Source organism: Syngnathus scovelli, chromosome 15 (assembly GCF_024217435.2).
Source record: "Syngnathus scovelli strain Florida chromosome 15, RoL_Ssco_1.2, whole genome shotgun sequence".
Taxonomy (NCBI): domain Eukaryota; kingdom Metazoa; phylum Chordata; class Actinopteri; order Syngnathiformes; family Syngnathidae; genus Syngnathus; species Syngnathus scovelli.
In genome coordinates, this window is record NC_090861.1 from 10,700,808 (window position 1) to 10,710,579 (window position 9,772).

Below are 9,772 nucleotides of genomic sequence, written 5' to 3' on the forward strand. Positions count from 1 at the left end.
AAACCAAACGTTGCAGGTGGTTATTTCTTCATGCGCAGTGGTCAACGCGGCACTCTCTAGCTGCCAAGAGAACTTTTTACTATGCGCACCCAACCAGAGTGACGGGAGGAGCACATTTCAGAAAACGTGCTCAGCTCGTCGAGAAAATGCGATTTAAGCAATAAAATTTAAAATGCACCTAAAACCTAAACCAAACGTTGCAGGTGGTTATTTCTTCATGCGCAGCAGTCAACGCGGCACTCTCTAGCTGCCAAGAGCACTTTTTACTATGCGCACCCAACCAGAGTGACGGGAGGAGCACATTTCAGAAAACGTGCTCAGCTCGTCGAGAAAATGCGATTTAAGCAATAAAATTAAAAATGCACCTAAAACCCAAACCAAACGTTGCAGGTGGTTATTTCTTCATGCGCAGTGGTCAACGCGGCACTCTCTAGCTGCCAAGAGCACTTATTACTATGCGCACCCAACAAGAGTGACGGGAGGAGCACATTCCAGAAAACGTGCTCAGCTCGTCGAGAAAATGCGATTTAAGCAATAAAATTAAAAATGCACCCAAAACCTAAACATAACATAGCAGATGGTCATTTCTTCATGTGCAGTGGTGAACGCGGCACTCTCTAGTTGCCAAGAGCACTTTTTACTATGCGCACCCAACCAGAGTGACAGGAGGAGCACATTTCAGAAAACGTGCTCAGCTCGTTGAGAAAATGCGATTTAAGCAATAAAATTAAAAATGCACCCAAAACCTAAACCAAACGTTGCAGGTGGTTATTTCTTCATGCGCAGTGGTCAACGCGGCACTCTTTAGCTGCCAAGAGCACTTTTTACTATGCGCACCCAACCAGAGGGACGGGAGGAGCGCATTTCAGAAAACGTGCTCAGCTCGACGAGAAAATGCGATTTAAGCAATAAAATTAAAAATGCACCCAAAACCTAAACCAAACGTTGCAGGTGGTTATTTCTTCTTGCGCAGTGGTCAACGCGGCACTCTCTAGCTGCCAAGAGCACTTTTTACGATGCACACCCAACCAGAGTGACGGGAGGAGCGCATTTTAGAAAACGTGCTCAGCTCGACGAGAAAATGCGATTTAAGCAATAAAATTAAAAATGCACCCAAAACCTAAACCAAACGTTGCAGGTGGTTATTTCTTCATGCGCAGTGGTCAACGCGGCACTCTCTAGCTGCCAAGAGCACTTTTTACTATGCACACCCAACCAGAGTGACGGGAGGAGCACATTTCAGAAAACGTGCTCAGCTCGTCCAGACAATGCGATTTAAGCAATAAAATTAAAAATGCACCTAAAACCTAAACCAAACGTTGCAGGTGGTTATTTCTTCATGCGCAGTGGTCAACGCGGCACTCTCTCGCTGCCAAGAGCACTTTTTACTATGCGCACCCATCCAGAGTGACGGGAGGAGCACATTCCAGAAAACGTGCTCAGCTCGTCGAGAAAATGCGATTTAAGCAATAAAATTAAAAATGCACCTAAAACCTAAACCAAACGTTGCAGGTGGTTATTTCTTCATGCGCAGCAGTCAACGCGGCACTCTCTAGCTGCCAAGAGCACTTTTTACTATGCGCACCCAACCAGAGTGACGGGAGGAGCACATTTCAGAAAACGTGCTCAGCTCGTCGAGAAAATGCGATTTAAGCAATAAAATTAAAAATGCACCTAAAACCTAAACCAAACGTTGCAGGTGGTTATTTCTTCATATGTAGCAGTCAACGCGGCACTCTCTAGCTGCCAAGAGCACTTTTTACTATGCGCACCCAACCAGAGTGACGGGAGGAGCACATTTCAGAAAACGTGCTCAGCTCGTTGAGAAAATGCGATTTAAGCAATAAAATTAAAAATGTACCCAAAACCTAAACCAAACGTTGCAGGTGGTTATTTCTTCATGCGCAGTGGTCAACGCGGCACTCTTTAGCTGCCAAGAGCACTTTTTACTATGCGCACCCAACCAGAGGGACGGGAGGAGCGCATTTCAGAAAACGTGCTCAGCTCGACGAGAAAATGCGATTTAAGCAATAAAATTAAAAATGCACCCAAAACCTAAACCAAACGTTGCAGGTGGTTATTTCTTCTTGCGCAGTGGTCAACGCGGCACTCTCTAGCTGCCAAGAGCACTTTTTACGATGCACACCCAACCAGAGTGACGGGAGGAGCGCATTTTAGAAAACGTGCTCAGCTCGACGAGAAAATGCGATTTAAGCAATAAAATTAAAAATGCACCCAAAACCTAAACCAAACGTTGCAGGTGGTTATTTCTTCATGCGCAGTGGTCAACGCGGCACTCTCTAGCTGCCAAGAGCACTTTTTACTATGCACACCCAACCAGAGTGACGGGAGGAGCACATTTCAGAAAACGTGCTCAGCTCGTCGAGAAAATGCGATTTAAGCAATAAAATTAAAAATGCACCCAAAACCTAAACCAAACGTTGCAGGTGGTTATTTCTTCATGCGCAGTGGTCAACGCGGCACTCTCTAGCTGCCAAGAGCACTTTTTACTATGCGCACCCAACCAGAGTGACGGGAGGAGCACATTTTAGAAAACGTGCTCAGCTCGTCGAGAAAATGCGATTTAAGCAATAAAATTAAAAATGCACCTAAAAACCTAAACCAAACGTTGCAGGTGGTTATTTCTTCATGCGCATTGGTCAACGCGGCACTCTCTAGCTGCCAAGAGCACTTTTTACTATGCGCACCCAACCAGAGTGACGGGAGGAGCACATTTCAGAAAACGTGCTCAGCTCGTCCAGAAAATGCGATTTAAGCAATAAAATTAAAAATGCACCTAACACCTAAACCAAACGTTGCAGATGGTCATTTCTTCATGCGCAGTGGTCAACGCGGCACTCTCTAGCTGCCAAGAGCACTTTTTACTATGCACACCCAACCAGAGTGACGGGAGGAGCACATTTCAGAAAACGTGCTCAGCTCGTCCAGACAATGCGATTTAAGCAATAAAATTAAAAATGCACCTAAAACCTAAACCAAACGTTGCAGGTGGTTATTTCTTCATGCGCAGTGGTCAACGCGGCACTCTCTCGCTGCCAAGAGCACTTTTTACTATGCGCACCCATCCAGAGTGACGGGAGGAGCACATTCCAGAAAACGTGCTCAGCTCGTCGAGAAAATGCGATTTAAGCAATAAAATTAAAAATGCACCTAAAACCTAAACCAAACGTTGCAGGTGGTTATTTCTTCATGCGCAGCAGTCAACGCGGCACTCTCTAGCTGCCAAGAGCACTTTTTACTATGCGCACCCAACCAGAGTGACGGGAGGAGCACATTTCAGAAAACGTGCTCAGCTCGTCGAGAAAATGCGATTTAAGCAATAAAATTAAAAATGCACCTAAAACCTAAACCAAAAGTTGCAGGTGGTTATTTCTTCATGCGCAGCAGTCAACACGGCACTCTCTAGCTGCCAAGAGCACTTTTTACTATGCGCACCCAACCAGAGTGACGGGAGGAGCACATTTCAGAAAACGTGCTCAGCTCGTCGAGAAAATGCGATTTAAGGAATAAAATCAAAAATGCACCCAAAACCTAAACCAAACGTTGCAGATGGTCATTTCTTCATGTGCAGTGGTCAACGCGGCACTCTCTAGCTGCCAAGAGCACTTTTTACTATGCACACCCAACCAGAGTGACGGGAGGAGCGCATTTCAGAAAACGTGCTCAGCTCGTCGAAAAAATGCGATTTAAGCAATAAAATTAAAAATGCACCCAAAACCTAAACCAAACGTTGCAGGTGGTTATTTCTTCATGCGCAGTGGTCAACGCGGCACTCTCTAGCTGCCAAGAGCACTTTTTACTATGCGCACCCAACCAGAGTGACGGGAGGAGCACATTTCAGAAAACGTGCTCAGCTCGTCGAGAAAATGCGATTTAAGCAATAAAATTAAAAATGCACCTAAAACCTAAACCAAACGCTGAAGATGGTCATTTCTTCATGCGCAGTGGTCAACGCGGCACTCTCTAGCTGCCAAGAGCACATTTTACTATAAACACCCAACCAGAGTGACGGGAGGAGCACATTCCAGAAAACGTGCTCAGCTCGTCGGGAAAATGCGATTTAAGCAATAAAATTAAAAATGCACCCAAAACCTAAACCAAACGTTGCAGGTGGTTATTTCTTCATGCGCAGTGGTCAACGCGGCACTCTCTAGCTGCCAAGAGCACTTTTTACTATGCGCACCCAACCAGAGTGACGGGAGGAGCACATTTCAGAAAACGTGCTCAGCTCGTCCAGAAAATGCGATTTAAGCAATACAATTAAAAATGCACCTAAAACCTAAACCAAACGTTGCAGGTGGTTATTTCTTCATGCGCAGTGGTCAACGCGGCACTCTCTAGCTGCCAAGAGCACTTTTTACTATGCGCACCCACCCAGAGTGACGGGAGGAGCACATTTCAGAAAACGTGCTCAGCTCGTCGAGAAAATGCGATTTAAGCAATAAAATTAAAAATGCACCTAAAATCTATACCAAACGTTGCAGGTGGTTATTTCTTCATATGCAGTGGTCAACGCGGCACTCTCTAGCTGCCAAGAGCACTTTTTACTATGCGCACCCAACCAGAGTGACGGGAGGAGCACATTCCAGAAAACGTGCTCAGCTCGTCGAGAAAATGCGATTTAAGCAATAAAATTAAAAATGCACCCAAAACCTAAACCAAACGTTGCAGATGGTCATTTCTTCATGCGCAGTGGTCAACGCGGCACTCTCTAGCTGCCAAGAGCACTTTTTACTATGCACACCCAACCAGAGTGATGGGAGGAGCGCATTTTAGAAAACGTGCTCAGCTCGACGAGAAAATGCAATTTAAGCAATAAAATTAAAAATGCACCCAAAACCTAAACCAAACGTTGCAGGTGGTTATTTCTTCATGCGCAGTGGTCAACGCGGCACTCTCTAGCTGCCAAGAGCACTTTTTACTATGCGCACCCAACCAGAGTGACGGGAGGAGCGCATTTCAGAAAACGTGCTCAGCTCGTCGAGAAAATGCGATTTAAGCAATAAAATTAAAAATGCACCTAAAACCTAAACCAAAAGTTGCAGGTGGTTATTTCTTCATGCGCAGCAGTCAACGCGGCACTTTCTAGCTGTAAAGAGCACTTTTTACTATGCGCACCCAACCAGAGTGACGGGAGGAGCACATTTCAGAAAACGTGCTCAGCTCGTCGAGAAAATGCGATTTAAGCAATAAAATTAAAAATGCACCTAAAACCTAAACCAAACGCTGCAGATGGTCATTTCTTCATGCGCAGTGGTCAACGCGGCACTCTCTAGCTGCCAAGAGCACTTTTTACTATACACACCCAACCAGAGTGACGGGAGGAGCACATTCCAGAAAACGTGCTCAGCTCGTCGAGAAAATGCGATTTAAGCAATAAAATTAAAAATGCACCCAAAACCTAAACCAAACGTTGCAGATGGTCATTTCTTCATGTGCAGTGGTCAACGCGGCACTCTCTAGCTGCCAAGAGCACTTTTTACTATGCACAATCAACCAGAGTGACGGGAGGAGCGCATTTTAGAAAACGTGCTCAGCTCGACGAGAAAATGCGATTTAAGCAATAAAATTAAAAATGCACCCAAAACCTAAACCAAACGTTGCAGGTGGTTATTTCTTCATGCGCAGTGGTCAACGCGGCACTCTCTAGCTGCCAAGAGCACTTTTTACTATGCGCACCCAACCAGAGTGACGGGAGGAGCACATTTCAGAAAACGTGCTCAGCTCGTCGAGAAAATGCGATTTAAGCAATAAAATTAAAAATGCACCTAAAATCTATACCAAACGTTGCAGGTGGTTATTTCTTCATATGCAGTGGTCAACGCGGCACTCTCTGGCTGCCAAGAGCACTTTTTACTATGAGCACCCAACCAGAGTGACGGGAGGAGCACATTCCAGAAAACGTGCTCAGCTCGTTGAGAAAATGCGATTTAAGCAATAAAATTAAAAATGCACCCAAAACCTTAACCAAACGTTGCAGATGGTCATTTCTTCATGCGCAGTGGTCAACGCGGCACTCTCTAGCTGCCAAGAGAACTTTTTACTATGCGCACCCAACCAGAGTGACGGAAGGAGCACATTTCAGAAAACGTGCTCAGCTCGTCGAGAAAATCCGATTTAAGCAATAAAATTAAAAATGCACCCAAAACCTAAACCAAACGTTGCAGGTGGTTATTTCTTCATGCGCAGTGGTCAACGCGGCACTCTCTAGCTGCCAAGAGCACTTTTTACTATGCACACCCAACCAGAGTGACGGGAAGAGCGCATTTTAGAAAACGTGCTCAGCTCGACGAGAAAATGCGATTTAAGCAATAAAATTAAAAATGCACCCAAAACCTAAACCAAACGTTGCAGGTGGTTATTTCTTCATGCGCAGTGGTCAACGCGGCACTCTCTAGCTGCCAAGAGCACTTTTTACTATGCGCACCCAACCAGAGTGACGGGAGGAGCACATTTCAGAAAACGTGCTCAGCTCGTCGAGTAAATGCGATTTAAGCAATAAAATTAAAAATGCACCCAAAACCTAAACCAAACGTTGCAGGTGGTTATTTCTTCATGCGCAGTGGTCAACGCGGCAGTCTCTAGCTGCCAAGAGCACTTTTTACTATGCTCACCCAACCAGAGTGACGGGAGGAGCACATTTCAGAAAACGTGCTCAGCTCGTCCAGAAAATGCGATTTAAGCAATAAAATTAAAAATGCACCTAAAACCTAAACCAAACGTTGCAGATGGTCATTTCTTCATGCGCAGTGGTCAACGCGGCACTCTCTAGCTGCCAAGAGCACTTTTTACTATGCACACCCAACCAGAGTGACGGGAGGAGCACATTTCAGAAAACGTGCTCAGCTCGTCCAGACAATGCGATTTAAGCAATAAAATTAAAAATGCACCCAAAACCTAAACCAAACGTTGCAGGTGGTTATTTCTTAATGCGCAGTGGTCAACGCGGCACTCTCTAGCTGCCAAGAGCACTTTTTACTATGCGCACCCAACCAGAGTGACGGGAGGAGCGCATTTCAGAAAACGTGCTCAGCTCGTCGAGAAAATGCGATTTAAGCAATAAAATTAAAAATGCACCTAAAACCTAAACCAAACGTTGCAGGTGGTTATTTCTTCATGCGCAGCAGTCAACGCGGCACTCTCTAGCTGCCAAGAGCACTTTTTACTATGCGGACCCAACCAGAGTGACGGGAGGAGCACATTTCAGAAAACGTGCTCAGCTCGTCGAGAAAATGCGATTTAAGCAATAAAATAAAAAATGCACCTAAAACCTAAACCAAACGCTGCAGATGGTCATTTCTTCATGTGCAGTGGTCAACGCGGAACTCTATAGCTGCCAAGAGCACTTTTTACTATGCGCACCCAACCAGACTGACGGGAGGAGCACATTTCAGAAAACGTGCTCAGTTATTCGAGAAAATGCGATTTAAGGAACAAAATTAAAAATGCACCCAAAACCTAAACCAAACGTTGCAGGTGGTTATTTCTTCATGCGCAGCAGTCAACGCGGCACTCTCTAGCTGCCAAGAGCACTTTTTAATATGCACACCCAACAAGAGTGACGGGAGGAGCGCATTTCAGAAAACGTGCTCAGCTCGACGAGAACATGCGATTTAAGCAATAAAATTAAAAATGCACCCAAAACCTAAACCAAACGTTGCAGGTGGTTATTTCTTCATGCGCAGTGGTCAAGGCGGCACTCTCTAGCTGCCAAGAGCACTTTTTACTATGCGCACCCAACCAGAGTGACGGGAGGAGCACATTTCAGAAAACGTGCTCAGCTCGTCGAGAAAATGCGATTTAAGCAATGAAATTAAAAATGCACCCAAAACCTAAACCAAACGTTGCAGGTGGTTATTTCTTCATGCGCAGTGGTCAACGCGGCACTCTCTAGCTGCCAAGAGCACTTTTTACTATGCGCACCCAACCAGAGTGACGGGAGGAGCACTTTTCAGAAAACGTGCTCAGCTCGTCGAGAAAATGCGAATTAAGCAATAAAATTAAAAATGCACCCAAAACCTAAACCAAACGTTGCAGATGGTCATTTCTTCATGCGCAGTGGTCAACGCGGCACTCTCTAGCTGCCAAGAGCACTTTTTACTATGCGCACCCAACCAGAGTGACGGGAGGAGCACATTTCAGAAAACGTGCTCAGCTCGTCGAGAAAATGCGATTTAAGCAATAAAATTAAAAATGCACCTAAAACCCAAACCAAACGTTGCAGGTGGTTATTTCTTCATGCGCAGTGGTCAACGCGGCACTCTCTAGCTGCCAAGAGCACTTTTTACTATGCGCACCCAACCAGAGTGACGGGAGGAGCACATTTCAGAAAACGTGCTCAGCTCGTCGAGAAAATGCGATTTAAGCAATAAAATTAAAAATGCACCTAAAACCTAAACCAAACGTTGCAGGTGGTTATTTCTTCGTGCGCAGTTGTCAACGCGGCACTCTCTAGCTGCCAAGAGCACTTTTTACTATGCGCACCCAACCAGAGTGACGGGAGGAGCACATTTCAGAAAACGTGCTCAGCTCGTCGAGAAAATGCGATTTAAGCAACAAAATTAAAAATGCACCCAAAACCTAAACCAAACGTTGCAGGTGGTTATTTCTTCATGCGCAGCAGTCAACGCGGCACTCTCTAGCTGCCAAGAGCACTTTTTACTATGCGCACCCAACCAGAGTGACGGGAGGAGCACATTTCAGAAAACGTGCTCAGCTCGTCGAGAAAATGCGATTTAAGCAATAAAATTAAAAATGCACCCAAAACCTAAACCAAACGTTGCAGGTGGTTATTTCTTCATGCGCAGTGGTAAACGCGGCACTCTCTAGCTGCCAAGAGCACTTTTTACTATGCGCACCCAACCAGAGTGACGGGAGGAGCACATTTCATAAAACGTGCTCAGCTCGTTCAGAAAATGCTATTTAAGCAATAAAATTAAAAATGCACCTAAAACCTAAACCAAACGTTGCAGATGGTCATTTCTTCATGCGCAGTGGTCAACGCGGCACTCTCTAGCTGCCAAGAGCACTTTTTACTATGCACACCCAACCAGAGTGACGGGAGGAGCACATTTCAGAAAACGTGCTCAGCTCGTCCAGAAAATGCGATTTAAGCAATAAAATTAAAAATGCACCCAAAACCTAAACCAAACGTTGCAGGTGGTTATTTCTTCATGCGCAGTGGTCAACGCGGCACTCTCTAGCTGCCAAGAGCACTTTTTACTATGCGCACCCAACCAGAGTGACGGGAGGAGCACATTTCAGAAAACGTGCTCAGCTCGTCGAGAAAATGCGATTTAAGCAATAAAATTAAAAATGCACCCAAAACCAAAACCAAACGTTACAGGTGGTTATTTCTTCGTGCGCAGCAGTCAACGCGGCACTCTCTAGCTGCCAAGAACACTTTTTACTATGCGCACCCAACCAGAGTGACGGGAGGAGCACATTTCAGAAAACGTGCTCAGCTCGTCGAGAAAATGCGATTCAAGCAATAAAATTTGAAATGCACCTAAAACCTAAACCAAACGTTGCAGGTGGTTATTTCTTCATGCGCATTGGTCAACGCGGCACTCTCTAGCTGCCAAGAGCACTTTTTACTTTGCACACCCAACCAGAGTGACGGGAGGAGCACATTTCAGAAAACGTGCTCAGCTCGTCGAGAAAATGCGATTTAAGCAATAAAATTAAAAATGCACCCAAAACCTAAACCAAACGTTGCAGGTGGTTATTTCTTCATGCGCATTGGTCAACG